Genomic DNA, 13740 nt, shown 5'->3' with positions numbered 1-13740 from the left:
AGGGCACCTTCCTTTTGCTTGTTTTGCTGCCTGACAATTTCATTAGGTGCCTGCAACTCTCCTGCTAGGGGAAACAGTGGTTAATTCTTCCCTGTTAGTCCTCCCATGTCACTCATGATCTCTATCTCTATCTCCTCTCTCATACCTTCTTGTTGTCTGAAAAGTCTCAGATTAATTATAAGGAAGCTGCTTCTTCCCTTCCATACGTTGCCTGAGGTGGATGTGCAGATTGCAGGTGGTGTTTGGGATGCAAACACCTAGTGGTACAGTGGCCTTATCCCGAATGTATATATACGTGTGTGTGTGCCCTCCCCACTTCCACCACAGTGACTCCTACCATTCACTTTGCTGTTTTGAGCAAACTTGGTGAGGGTACTTCTGGTGAGTGCAGACTTCATTTCCTTCTCATTCACTACAGGACTTGCCCTGTGTTTCCCACAGGACCTCAGTAACACTCAGAACTGATGGACAAGAAGGGAGACTTGAGTCTGAATGGGGAACAAAAACCTACTTTTCCCAATCTTTGAGAGCATTGTTTTGAAACGTAAAATATTTAAATGTACCTTTTTTTTTAAAATGTAACATAGCACTTATGAATAATATTTTGATTACCATTTCAATAAGGACAGAGTTGCCCTCTGCATTGTCATACATGAAAATATATTTGCCTTTTGTGTAAACAGACATATACAAAGTAGTTGAGATGCAAATTCAGAAGCCTTGGTGTGAAATCAATTTCTCCTGTGATCTACATTTGAAAGTGTAGATCTTACCTTTGCATCTATTTGCTGTTTTGTGAAGTGTGAAGATGCTACTCTAGCGTACATGAGCTCATTTGGATCACACATGAGTATCGACACACACAGCCCCCCTCAGCATGGAATGTAAACCTCTGAATTTTTAAACTGGTTTAAGATATATATATTTTAATATTAATGAAATGAAATTCTGACCGCTTTGGTTGCTGAAACCTCTAAATCTTTAAAAGGAAGTTTCCTGAAAATACTTATTGACATTTGTAGGAATCTTTGCCTATCTGAATTTTTGATGGGGGATTGCTTGGTCAAAAAATTTTAACTTGAAAAATTTATAAAAACTGCAAAGTTTATGCTAATTCTGAATCCAACCCTATTTTGGAGACTGAAGCTAAAGCTGTACTTATGCATCTAAATAGATGGCCTGTTTTTACAAGTACTGATCTACTTCATCTCTCCTTGACTCAGTCACTTTGTACCAAGACGCCTATTTAGATGCACCACATGTATTTCTAATGCTTTAACTTCACCAGCTGTGTTAGAAAAAAGTGTTAATCTCACCATCTCAATTTTTAACCTTTACAGAACAGTTAATAGTTACTCACTTCACAGAAGCTTTATGGATGAATTAGTGTGTAGAAAACAATTAGCATATATTACATAATTTCATTACTTCTGCTATCACTACTATCTCAGCGTTCCTACTGATATTTGTGCATGAACTTAATTTGGTTTAGTTTTTGCTTGTAGCATTTGCGTGGCTAAAATAACACAGAATTTGGGCACTCGACATCTTTTTTTTTTCACTAACATTTATAGCATAATTCTAGCTCCTGCATTGTTTTGTTGCCACAAAAAGACCAGAGATGTAAGAAAAAATTGGGAAAAACACAATAAAGACCATCCCCAATATTTACCTTGAGGGATGCAAGAGACCGAGAGGCACCTTGAAAACGTTGCTCGAGAGGACATGGGGGAGCAGCCATTCGCTTGCTTCTTGCCCTGAGAGTAACGTACTATGTTGTCCACATCCATAGGCTCAAATGCAAATATCAACACAAAGTTATCTAATTAGTAGCCTCACAATTGCCTCTGGGTTTTGTATGTTGTTTTTGCCAGGCTTGGTTTTACATAGTAGTCTCCTCTGTTTGAAAGACTATAATGAAGGTGATTAAAAAGATTCATTAACATTGTGCCCGTTTGAGCACACAGTCCAAACATTTCTGTATTCCCTGGTATCAAGCGCAGTGATCTTCACGCAAATGTCCAAAGGACTTTTAGCCTTTTTAATTTTTTCCACAGCTTGACTTTAAGTAATGATTCATATGCAAATTTATATACAATGACTGTACCAACTGACTAGCTTTCGATTTGCTTTGGATTCTTTGGAAGGAAAATATCCTCAGAGCTCATAAGAACAGTAGACCATATATTTAAGTGAATTCTACAACTAAATGTCTGCAAGTCTATCTGGTGTCCCTAGCCATGTCACCTACTCCACTTTGCTTAGTAGTGGCTGACACAGCTCCCCACTTGGTTCCTTCAAAGAAAGGGCCACATGAGGCGACAGCCAGAAGACTGTATTGTGTCTTTGCTATGAAAACAGAGGAGTAGAAAGGGCTCTCATTTTAAAACTGAGTGCCTTACTATCAAATATCATCTAACATTTATTCTAAATTTTATCTTACAAGCAGTTAGGTTTTTGGCCACCAGCACGCTCCTTGGGAAAGCCAAAGAATTTCTCCAATTGCTGGGAATGTGCTGCTAATTTCCAGCCTAAATTTACTTATGGCCAATTTCAAAGGTGGTTACTACATGCACCGGTTGGAAAACTTGTCAGAAGAAAAACAGGGGTGGATATGTTAAAGTTATATGGTTTTTGGACTAACATTCTCTAGATCTGCATAAATAATTTGGCTATGGACACATAAGTCCTACTCTGCAGCTTTAAAAAGCTCAGGCTTAATAGGGAGATGAATTACTGTATCTCCACAAACCAAATTTCATTAGTATTTTCAGGTGGTGAGTCCAACGCCTCAGAAACCATTTCAGGCAGGATTAAAAATCTGCAGAGATTTTTTTTTAATGCAGCATATATATAACTATGGAAAACCCTTCTGAAGAACTGCTCCAACGCTTCCCGGGGCCCCAGAGCTTGGCCCACAGAGAAGTGCTGCTTCTGAAAAAGGCCACCCTTGATAGCACTTTGAATACGAAACAAGATTTTGACAACACAGCTGTACTTAGCCCATGAAGTAGATTTCATGTTTACCAGAGAGGCCTGTAATTTGTGGATGGAGAGTTATTTACGTCTTTTAAAAATAAAACTCAGCAGTGAAAACTCTACATGAAGAAGAGAAGATGCCAAAATCAAGGACTGTGGCACGTTTGGGTCTCCTGCATCAGTGTGATGGATACTGCTGCCTTCTCGCTGTGTTAAGCAGCGAGATGTTTCTCCATGGTGTTTCAGGTCCCCTGAAGAGGAGCCAGGGCTGAGAAGGGACAGTTGTTGGGATGGAAGTACGAAAGGAGGGCTGCGGGATTAAAAGTAATGATAGGGCTGCGAGGAAGACAGCAAAGGAAGACTTTGCACCCTTCTTGTGCCATGAGGCTGGCATGCACAACAGGCCAATATGGAAGAGGAATTTGGGTTTCAAGTATCTTCGGCTTTTTTTAGGAAACCCTAGCCAAAGACGAAAAAAACAGTCTGTATGCTATTGGTAGGAATATGTTAGTGAAACAAGTGAGCTGGTCATACAACCTGTTTGACAGAAAGCAAACAGAGTGGAGGAAGTCAGGTAAAGTACAACAGCTATGACTGGAAATGAGACACCTAATTTGTTTTGTATTTGCTCTGATTCAGTTGATGCAGCAGATAAACAGTTAATGCAGCCAATAAAGAACAAATGCAACAATCAAAAACCAACAGGAAAAGGCCATCACTTGCCATCATGTGAGCAAAAACACTGCACTGAACATCCTCCCCGCTGGGAAGTGGCAACACCAGACAAAAGCAAGAGAAAAAAAAGAAATATTTTGGAAAAAAACCCTCCCTACCCCAAACCTGTTTCTTCCTGATGGAAATTTTTGAAGTCCAGTTATTACTGTTTAGCCTGTTTGTTCACAGGAAAAACAGAGGATGATGGAGCTGAAGAAAGGCTCAATTCTCAGCCTGTGAAATGCTCGTAAGACCCACTTTAGAGCTTGTGGATCCCATGCATAACAAGGCCCATGGACTCTGCTATAGGGCGAAAACGCTGGAGAGAGAGAGACAGGCAAGTTCATACTTGGCATGCTACAGAAAGGGTTAAAAGTGGTCAGTTCATCACTCTTCTGTATGGTGCCTTGGAAGTTTTCACAATACCAGATGTGCGAAAAAAAAAGAAGAAAGAAAGAAAAGCGAACACTGGTAGACATCCTGGTGCCCTGGAAGCAGTTAAATTAACACCCAGCAGGGACAAATTTGCAGCTTTGGGAACAAGCTTAAAGTTAGTCTGTTTTCATTCCTGGAGCAAATTTGCAAGTGTATGACAGTGAAGTATAGCCTGGGAAGGAGCAGGCGGCTTTGGATTAAGGACGGATAGCCAGAACTCACTCCCACCCTTCCTCCTCCCACTCTGTTTTGCACTTAGGCTGTGAAGCTCCCAATACTTCTGCTAATCCCTATGTCTTCCCATGTCTTTTACCAGTTCCAGTAGGAAAAAAAAGCCATTCATTTCTTTTTTTTCCATTCTAGCTGAAACCAGACAAGACTGGAGTCACCCCAGCAAAGTCTGCTTTAGCTGGGATTGCAGCTTACAGTCATTCGGAGAAATCTAGTTCTCCAATGGATAAAGCTGGATGCTCTTCTAACCAGAACCAAAGCACTAAATCCTTTAGTCATTCATCACTCACTTGGAGCCAGGCTGTGGCCCGGCTTGCAACCACTGCAAATTATAGAAAGGACTGGAAAAAGAAAAGACTGTGAGAGTGCATCTAACCCATCTTCGCAGAATTACGGAAAGGCCTCAGAGTCTCTCCCTCTTACAGGTTACAGAACAAAGTGGCTCCACAGAAGTATCATCTTCATTTTCACACCTTGGTCCTTGCAAATATTTTGGTATCAATCAATCAGGGGGAACTTTCAAACAAGGTGGACTACACAGCTTCTTATGAAGGCCTAAGAGGACCATTCAATCTCCATCTTTCTTCCTCATGTGTATCTTTTGCCAGGCAGGAATAAACTATGTGTTGGTTACTCAATGGCTACGCTTGCAGCCGGGGATGGTAGAAGAGCTGTAGGGTCCCCTGAAGGGAGAAAACCAGAGAACGGGATGCATTCATTTTTTTCCAGTGGGACAAGTATGCTGCTTATTCTGTCTCCCTGACTGATGGAGACTGGCAGGATGAATAGCACGGACTGAAATACGTAGTGTGTCCTTTCAGCTGGCAATTTTAAGTGCTCTGGGTGAGGCAGGTCTGGAAAGCTGCATTTCCTGCCCTGTCCTGAAGACTTCCTGCAGATGCTTTGGGAATTACTGGACAACAAGCCTCTTGTGCCCCTTCACTTATTGCTGGCACACGATAGAGAAACAGTTTTTAGGTGTTATCAATCTTCCACTCTCCCCTTTGCAAGGACCATAGGTGCTTGTCCCCTGTGCGTCAGTAGCTCCTGTTCTGCCCCATTTCCTCCCATGCTATTTCCCACCCTCGGATCTGCTGCCCTCCCACCCGCTGCTCCTCTGCCTGCACCCAGACTTACTCTCATCTTCCTCCTCCTGAGCTCCCTATCCTTCTCCTTCATTCCCCCTCACCCAGACCCAATTTTCACTCTCTATTACTGTCTTCCAGGCTTCTTCCTACCCTTGGACCCTCACCCTTCCTGCACTTTACTCCTTCACCACCTCCTCTCCCAGTCTCTGTCCACCCCATCACATTTGTCCTACTGTGGATCTGGTCCCATTTGACTGTTTCTTTCCCTTGCACTAAACTTTCTGCTCCCTGAGTCTCCCCTACCTTCAGTTCCTGCCCTTCCACACCCGGACTCCCTCTTGCAGTCAGTTGTCCACCTTCCACTCCCTCTCCGGCCGCCCCTGTAGCTGAAGTTCCCCAGCACCAGCCACCTCAGTCGAGTTTAACAACTTGCTGCTGCTGGCAGGAGCGATCCCATCTCCAGCTACGTGCTCCTGCCACTTCCCTCGTGCCAGTGTTGGCTTTGTCTGACCCCACAAGCTGGAGAAAGTCACTACAAGAGCAGAAAACCAACACAGAGAGAAAAGGGATAGTTTTCTGCTGGTTTTGTGAGAGCTCGGACAAGTGCCAGAGTGGTGCCAGAGGAAGCAGTGGACACAGGGCTGGGGTGGGGGAGGACTCCTTGCCCCTTTCTGAAGCTCCTAGCCTTTAGATCAGTTCTGCCATCCTGTGAAACCCCACCTAAGAGTGTCCAAAGCCTCTTGCCCTCCCCTTCCTTTGACATATTGGCACACAATTCAATGCACTGTAGTTTCAATCTGCGTGTGTCTTGCAGGCAGAGCAGCACAGCTGGGCTCATGGATGCAGAGAACCTTCTGCAGTGAGGTTATGCCCCACATATGTGTCTGGCTTTGGTACTCTGAGCTGTGCCTTCCTCACTGGTTACATAGGAAGCTTAGGGGGTTAACATTAAATACAGATAACTGGTATGACAGAGAGGGATAAATATCCCTCCTTTTACCCAATTTCTGCGTTGTCTACTGATTCATGATATGATGTGGACCTCACATGAATCCTCACCTCTTCCTATGAAATTGGATGATGGAGAATCATTCAACTCTCACGTTTCCACAGCTACGTCAAGGCTAAGTATTACTATTAAAAGACTCTATGAAAGGCGCTTGGCTTTTCAGATGGACCAACTGCTTCAGGCACTCAGCCCCCCTCCAAATTCCAGCTGGGGCTTGACAAAACAGAGCCTCGTCAGAGGGGACAAAGAAGTGAGGACTGTTTTTGAAGAGATGACATGAACTCAACACGGTTGGCCAGGTCAATGTGGTGTGAGGCTGCCCTCGAGACCCCACTCCTTCCCTAAGCACAAGGTGGCAAGCAGAATCTCAGGCATAGCCAGGGCATGTCCACCCATGCACGGGTGTCTCAAAGGCCCCTTGGAGAGTTGGCAAGCCGCTGGGTATACCTCGATAGGCTGTCTACCATCAATCTATAGGTACAGAGGGAAAAAGAGGCATCAAACACTGTTGTAACTACTCCAGAGGTCTCCTCTGGGGGTCTGCGCAGGCTGTGAAGGTTGAGAGCTGTAGATGCTGGATCTGTAGAGAAGACTCTCAGATCAAGGAGCAAAGGGCAGTCAGGTCAAGATGAGCAGATGCGGGTTGATAGGTTCAGGCACTATCCTGGGACACAAGGATAGCGTCTCTGAGACTGACACTGGGTCTGGTTCAACTCCAGACTCTGTCAGAGGATTCCTCTGCAACAGTAAATGTGTCCTTATCCAACAACTCCAGTGGATTGATTGTAATGGCTTTGAATGAGCTCTTCCTTCTCTCTTTCCCAAAATATATAATAATATATAAAATATACAGTAACATTTCCTTCCTCTCAAGGTTTGGCTGGCTTGCTTATTTAGATTATAAATTCTTCAGGGCAAAAGCTGTCTTTTACACTGTGTGTGTACGTTACCAGAAACAGGCATGCAGCAAATGAAGCAGGCAGATGGTTCTGGAATAGTTCTGTTGGAGCATCTGGCTGATTTTCTGGATCAGTATCACATACAAATGGTAAATTCACCCGTGAAAACTCACATTAAAGGAACATTTACTAGGTCTGATGCTGTCTTAATGACAGTCATCTGTGGCCTAGGGCAGGTCTCCACCATAAAAACACCAGCAGTAAAAGTAATATTTACCATTTAAATATTCCTTCATTTCGAACCCCTAGAGAGACAAATTACTGGGAGTTGCTCTTGAGGACTTCGGGGAATTAAAATAATAGGAACACTCTAGGGAGAGAAATGGGAGCTGGGGCTTGTTAATTTTTTTTTGTTCCTTGACTTCTTGAGTTATTCATAAATTGCCTACAAACAGGCAAAAACTTACAGGAAAGGGTTTTTCACCATGCCAGCTCTAAATGGCTGTGGAATTATATTGTTTTTCCAGGCTGCCTTTCCAAAATCCCTGCAGGAAGTTGACTCAGGGCTTGACTCTGGCCTCAGATGCACACACAGCAATAGCAGAAATCCTCACTTCAACAGGTAAGAAGCCCTCACAGATATCCCAGCTTTATGGAAGAGATGACAGGTCACGACCGACTAACTTGCTTAGTAGCAGAGAACCCGACCTGAAACATGCCCGGCCCCTTGCCTCCTGATCAGCACTGCATCTTCACAGTTCCTTATCCTAGTCTTGTCCTGTTACACCTCCTTTCCAGTTAATCTAATAAGCACAAACTCATGTCCTGTCTTTAGTGATGGTTCCCTACCTTACCCCACCACCCCAGGCCTGTAAATGGTAATCTCGGCCACCAGCGCTGTGGATCTTCTCACCTGTCCTTTCCTCCTTGCAGCCACCATCATCTTCTCTTATGTACACACCAGGTACCTTGGCTGTCCCTCTGCTTCCCTGCCCTAGCCCATGCCTTCCAGGTGACGGTGGAGTAAAATCAGAGGACTGAAGCAGCTAGCACCCTTACTGTGCCTCCTGTCTCCAACAGCAGTATTTTTCCCCATGGCCAAGACAACTGACTGGCTCATGAAGTGCCTCCTGGATCACTGCAGTCCTCAAGTCAACACCTCTGGACACACAGATGGGTAGAAGCTGAAATCCTTCAAATTCCTTCTGTAAAACTCATCTTTTCTTCGATTCTTACAGAAGCCAGATCAACACTGTCCCTTTGAGACGGGGGCCATTTTTAATCCGAGTTTATACAGTTCTTCACAGAATGACATTTTGCCCTGGACCTCCCAGGCACTTTCACAATGGTAATAAATAATAAATAAGACTTCAAGTGTGCTGACATTAGCAAATAACTCATCCAGGCAAGTGCAATGATGGTTTTTATTGGTATCTTCATGGAAGTACCTTCAAAAAGCAGTCCAAATGAGACAACAGGGACTAGCTCAGCTACGTCCCAAATCCCCAAACCCAGAAGCATTTGACCTAAATGGCTAATATTCTACTATTCTACCAGTGTAAATACTTTATGCAAAGAGTTCAAGAAACCTTATGGAACTGTCAGTGTCTCTGAGCCTTTGAATTACAATGTCCTCAGGGACTGACCATCCACAGTGTGATTGTCTATATATTTCATTCAGCAAACTGAGCATGAATGATAAAAGGCTCTACCAAGACAACTGTCCACCATGACAATACAGGAACTTATGACATTTTCTCTCTGGTTTCATGTTCATAAATCAGCTATGACCCTGCAATCGATGGTGGTTATTGGGACATACTCAAGTTTTTATCCAGAATATTTAATTCAGAAGCCCTTGCATGAAGGAATGCAACCAAAATGGAGCTATCAAGAAAAGCTGTCATCCAAATATTATTTTTATAGCGAGCATTGAAAGAAAGGTCACATTGTTATTTTCTTACACTATGGAACAATTTCTATTACTGCAGATTCCAAAAGCCTGGAATCGTTGTTATTTATGATCTAAGTCAAATTTAAGCCCTGTTTTGTACCAATTACCACAAGCCACTCTAGGTTTTCTCTCTTCATTTCACAAATATTTGCAAAATAATTCCTTCACACTTGAAAACAGAGAGGTTGCCTCACCAATGTGTGCTCTTCTTTTCTTCTTTAGTGGTAAACACAAAGGTCTAGGAAAATATTGTTTTGACATGAATCATCCAAAGAAGCCACATTTTCTTTGAGAAATTTCAGAGACTAAATTAGAGGTGTAAGTTATCGCTCAGCAGTGAACGATAACAAGAGTTTTTCTATCTGCACTTTCAAAAAAGCCATTAGATATTTTGCTCCTGGTGCTTCTTCCTCGTGTAGCACTCTAACAATCTGACAGTTTAACATAGACTTCTTATTAAATCCGTATGGTGCTCATGCTTCAAAAAAGAAGGTAGAAGGCCATATCCTGCTGCTTACTATGCTGCTGTAAGCCCAATTATGCTCTCCTGAAAATAAATAAATTACCCTGGGTTTACACTGGAGAAAACGAGAGGAGAATCTGTCTCAGCATCTCTGCAGAGCTGCCAGGTTAGTTGAAATACCGTCTCTATCTATCCCTTGGAGATATTTAAAAGCGATGCATATATATCAGTTAAGCACTGATTTTCTGGGCATTTGAAGGGCTGGTGTAATGAGGGGACCTGCAAGGGAGGGGGTCACCTCAGCACCTGGAGCTCCTCTGAGTGCAAGCTCCTCACTGGTGGCACATCCCTTGGTGCAGTGCTGCACGGTGGCCGCTCTCCAGCCAGATGGGCCATGCTGTGTCCCTGGGTCATGGAGCACCTGAGAGGCCATTGGCCACATGCTGCAAAATACAAAACCTTGCTGTCGGAGAGCATGAGGCAAGAGGCACGTATGGGACACTCATACTTGGAGCAGGTACTGGAGAAGGGATTGCTCAGTATTCAGTAGGAAGGGAGACTGGTTGGATTTAAAAGGTGCCTGTTAAGACCTGGTGAAGAAAATGATCTAAGGCATGCCCCAATTAGGGCAAGTAAGGGCAAAAAAAGCCCCAAACTGCAACTAATCACACCACATTCCTGGGTTCTTGGAAAAAAAAAAAAAGAGAAAAGAAAAAAAGGAGAAGATGATCCTATCCTCAAAGCGATTATAAAGGAACAAGGACTAACAAGGCCCTGAGCTCTGCACACGGAAACACTGTCATGGGCTGTAACTACACATGGGTTGTAACACCGACGCTTCCAGAGCCTTAAAAATAAGGACCACTGGTTGTTCGTGTAAAGAGGGGGCTGAAGCTCTCATGATCCCTTGTGTTGTCCTTGCCCCCAAAGCCGAGACTAAATAGTGCACATGCCCACATGTAGCAGAGAGAGTGGCCTTGCTCCATTAGGGTTCCCGTTCTCATGAGCTCAGCCTTCTTTTCTCCCCTCCCTTGAGTGAATGAAGTTGAATGAAAAAATTTGGAGAAAAAGTCAGCTTGAAACCTTTGAGTTTAATTTGGCTTTCGGTCAAAACCAGAAGGGGATGAATAATATTTTATTTAGTAGATACAGGCTTTTTCTTTTTTTTTAATTGTTTTTTGACTTCTTCACAGAAGGATAATGGATCTTATTGAACAAGTCTTATGGCTAATCAAAAACTTTGAAAATATGTGTGGAATTTCTTAGACTAGTTAAAAACGTTGAGTTTTTTGTTCAAAAACCTTAAGTCTTACTTCAGAAGCATCTTTCACTGACTGGACTACATTTCTTTACAAGGGTAAAGTTAGACTTCAAACTTCTACCGAAGCCCAGTTACAGATTTTCGCCACATCAGCCCAGGTTCTGTAGAAGTATTGCAAATCTCATTAAACCTGTGCAGAATTTGGAGCTTCTAATTATTCCCTAAACAAAGAGAGTGGTGAATTTCTGAGAGTTTTCTCAAGACTGTGCATATGTTGCATCCTGATAGACAATGGAAAGGTGAATCTTTCCCACAACAATGGAGAATAAAACAGAGAAGCAAACAAAACCTTCATTCAGATCAACGTTCCAGGAAATCAATATGATTTCCATAATTTTTATGACTTTTCCCTAGAGGCAAAAGTCATCTAATTAGCAAATCCCACTACAAGTTTGCTCCTATTTGACACAAAGTGAATGTGACAGGCAGAGAAATTATAAGCCTTACATTTCCAGTTAGCAAGCTTGGGCTGATAAAGTCAAGTTCAAATGCTTTTTTGGGATCTTAAAACTTGGGGAGTAAAAATCCAGAGGGTGAGCTGGTTCAGCTAAAAAAGTGCATTTATAGTGTTCCAGTCAATGTTATCTGATGGCAATGTCACAGCAGCCCTTTATGAATGTGCACTCACATTTCCATCTACAAAGCACACCAGTACTGAGATGGTCCTTATAGTCCACAACTATAATCATCTGAGGAGGAGCTGAAGGGTACCAAGCAGAATCAAACCTTGATTCTTCATGAAGAAAGAGGGCATGAGTAAAATAAATATTAATCATTAAGTTAATTAGTAAATGCCGATAATTAATCATGCATTACCATTAATGATGTGTAGGAATCCACAGAGGTGGGAGATGATTCTCCAGGAAAGAAGACCATGCAGCCTAAATGAAGTGATGTCCCCATTGCTAAAATCAGTGGGAGTTAACCCACCAGGTTGCTTTGACCTTTGTTGTCTTTATTGGAATATAATGTTAGGGGTGTCTTCTCCCACTCTGATTTAATATTGAGACTGGACCTATGGGGACAAGCAGGCCTGACCAAGGGGTTGGTGGGCCCTTGCAGCTGCGCAGGCAGGCCCTAAAGGAGTTCACAGAACTCATAAATATTGCCAGGTAAACAGTTATGTTCAAACCAATCCAAAATTGTCTTTCTAAGTATCATTCCAGCAGCTACAGAATACTCGACTGAGAGAGACCTACCTGATTTTCTGAATTTCAGCAGAACTTTGGAACACCTGGTAAGGATCTCTAAAAAAGTCCAGTTATCTCTCTAGCGCATAGAAACAACATCATTCTTGCTGCAAAAGCCCCGTAATCTATGTTTACAAAGCTTCTAGCTGTGCTGTGGGTCAGGTAGGCACGTCCTTCAGACAAAACTGTGGAAAGTGGTCAGATGACAAGAAATTTTGGAAAGCTACTTGCAGAAGTCTGTGTTGACAGGCAAAACTCCTTCCTTGGTGTGATATCTAAAGTTTGGCACTCAGCAAAATACATTTAGGGAAAGTTTCCCAAGCCAAACGATCTTGTGGCTGCACAGGTGAGAGATCCCACAACACTCATGATAAATCTTTCAAGTACTGCTATGGCCATGTTGCCAAGTACCATCTTGTTGGCTTGCTTCCCTGAGCAGCAGCCCAAGAGGACACAGAGCAAGGAGGTAACATTGCCTCAAGCAATGTTGCTCTCAGTGTTTTTATTCCTTTCCAGAATGTGACCTTGCATATTTTTTTCAGAAAAATAGTAGTGTTTGCAGAAGTCCTGCCTGTCTCCCCTGTGCTGACAGATTGCTGGAAGCTTCATCATGGCTGAATGAAGAAACTGTTAAAATTCATCTCCCTGCCAGTCTATTAAGAGAATGGGGAAATGCGCCTAAGAAGAGAGCACACAGTGGCCCAAGAAGGAGAGGAACAGCCAGCAGAGACCTCCCGTAAACCAGCAAAGCTGTAGTTGTGCTTGCTTCCTGCCAATGCTCGTTCTCCAGCATCTCCTGATAAAGCAGCATCTCCTGATAAAGCAACATCTCCCCAGCCAAAGCTACCTAAATGTTTCACCTCGTATCTCTTGCTAAGGGATTCTCTGTTGGAGAAAGTCCTGGTTGGTTGGTCAGGGAGTTTAAAAGAGTTAAAAGGAGAAAGGTTTCCATGCATACAACTATATTTACTTTACTTTTTTTTAAGGCATCAGCCTGTTTATGCAAACAATTTGACCAAGAAAGTCCAGTTCTGAATGACTCATTCACAATGCTGCTTCTCTGGGACTTTATGGAAGACTTAGGCTTTCACTTTTCAGTAGTTTCTTATAGCTGTTTTTCATATATAAGAAATCCACAAATTATCTCCACACCTAATTGCCATTCCATACCCTCAAATATGTTGAACCACATTTGCCCCACCAAAACTCCCCAGAGTGGCTTAAACGTCCCAAGATCAAATACACGTTTTACTTGTTTTGCACCTGGTTTCCAGTTTCTGGAGTACAGTGAGGTTACATATTCAAACTTCGATTGGCAGGTCTGAAACTTGGGATCCTGGTGCACAGTGACTTGACACAGCATAGCTGAGCTATAGTAATGAATCGTGTCAGAGCAGTGTCTCATGATAACACCGTGGGAGCTGGCCATGTGGTATATAATTGTAGACGTATCTGTG

At 43.0% G+C, this 13740-nt stretch overlaps 1 protein-coding gene across 1 annotated transcript in view; it reads right to left on the bottom strand.

The window, feature by feature from the left end:
* Nucleotides 1-13740, bottom strand: part of MAML2 (mastermind like transcriptional coactivator 2) — a 217716-nt gene that overhangs the window by 56127 nt on the left and 147849 nt on the right. The window lies entirely within an intron of this gene.

This window comes from Calonectris borealis, chromosome 1, assembly GCF_964195595.1.
Source record: "Calonectris borealis chromosome 1, bCalBor7.hap1.2, whole genome shotgun sequence".
NCBI classification, from domain to species: domain Eukaryota; kingdom Metazoa; phylum Chordata; class Aves; order Procellariiformes; family Procellariidae; genus Calonectris; species Calonectris borealis.
This window is presented reverse-complemented; position numbering and strand designations above follow the sequence as displayed.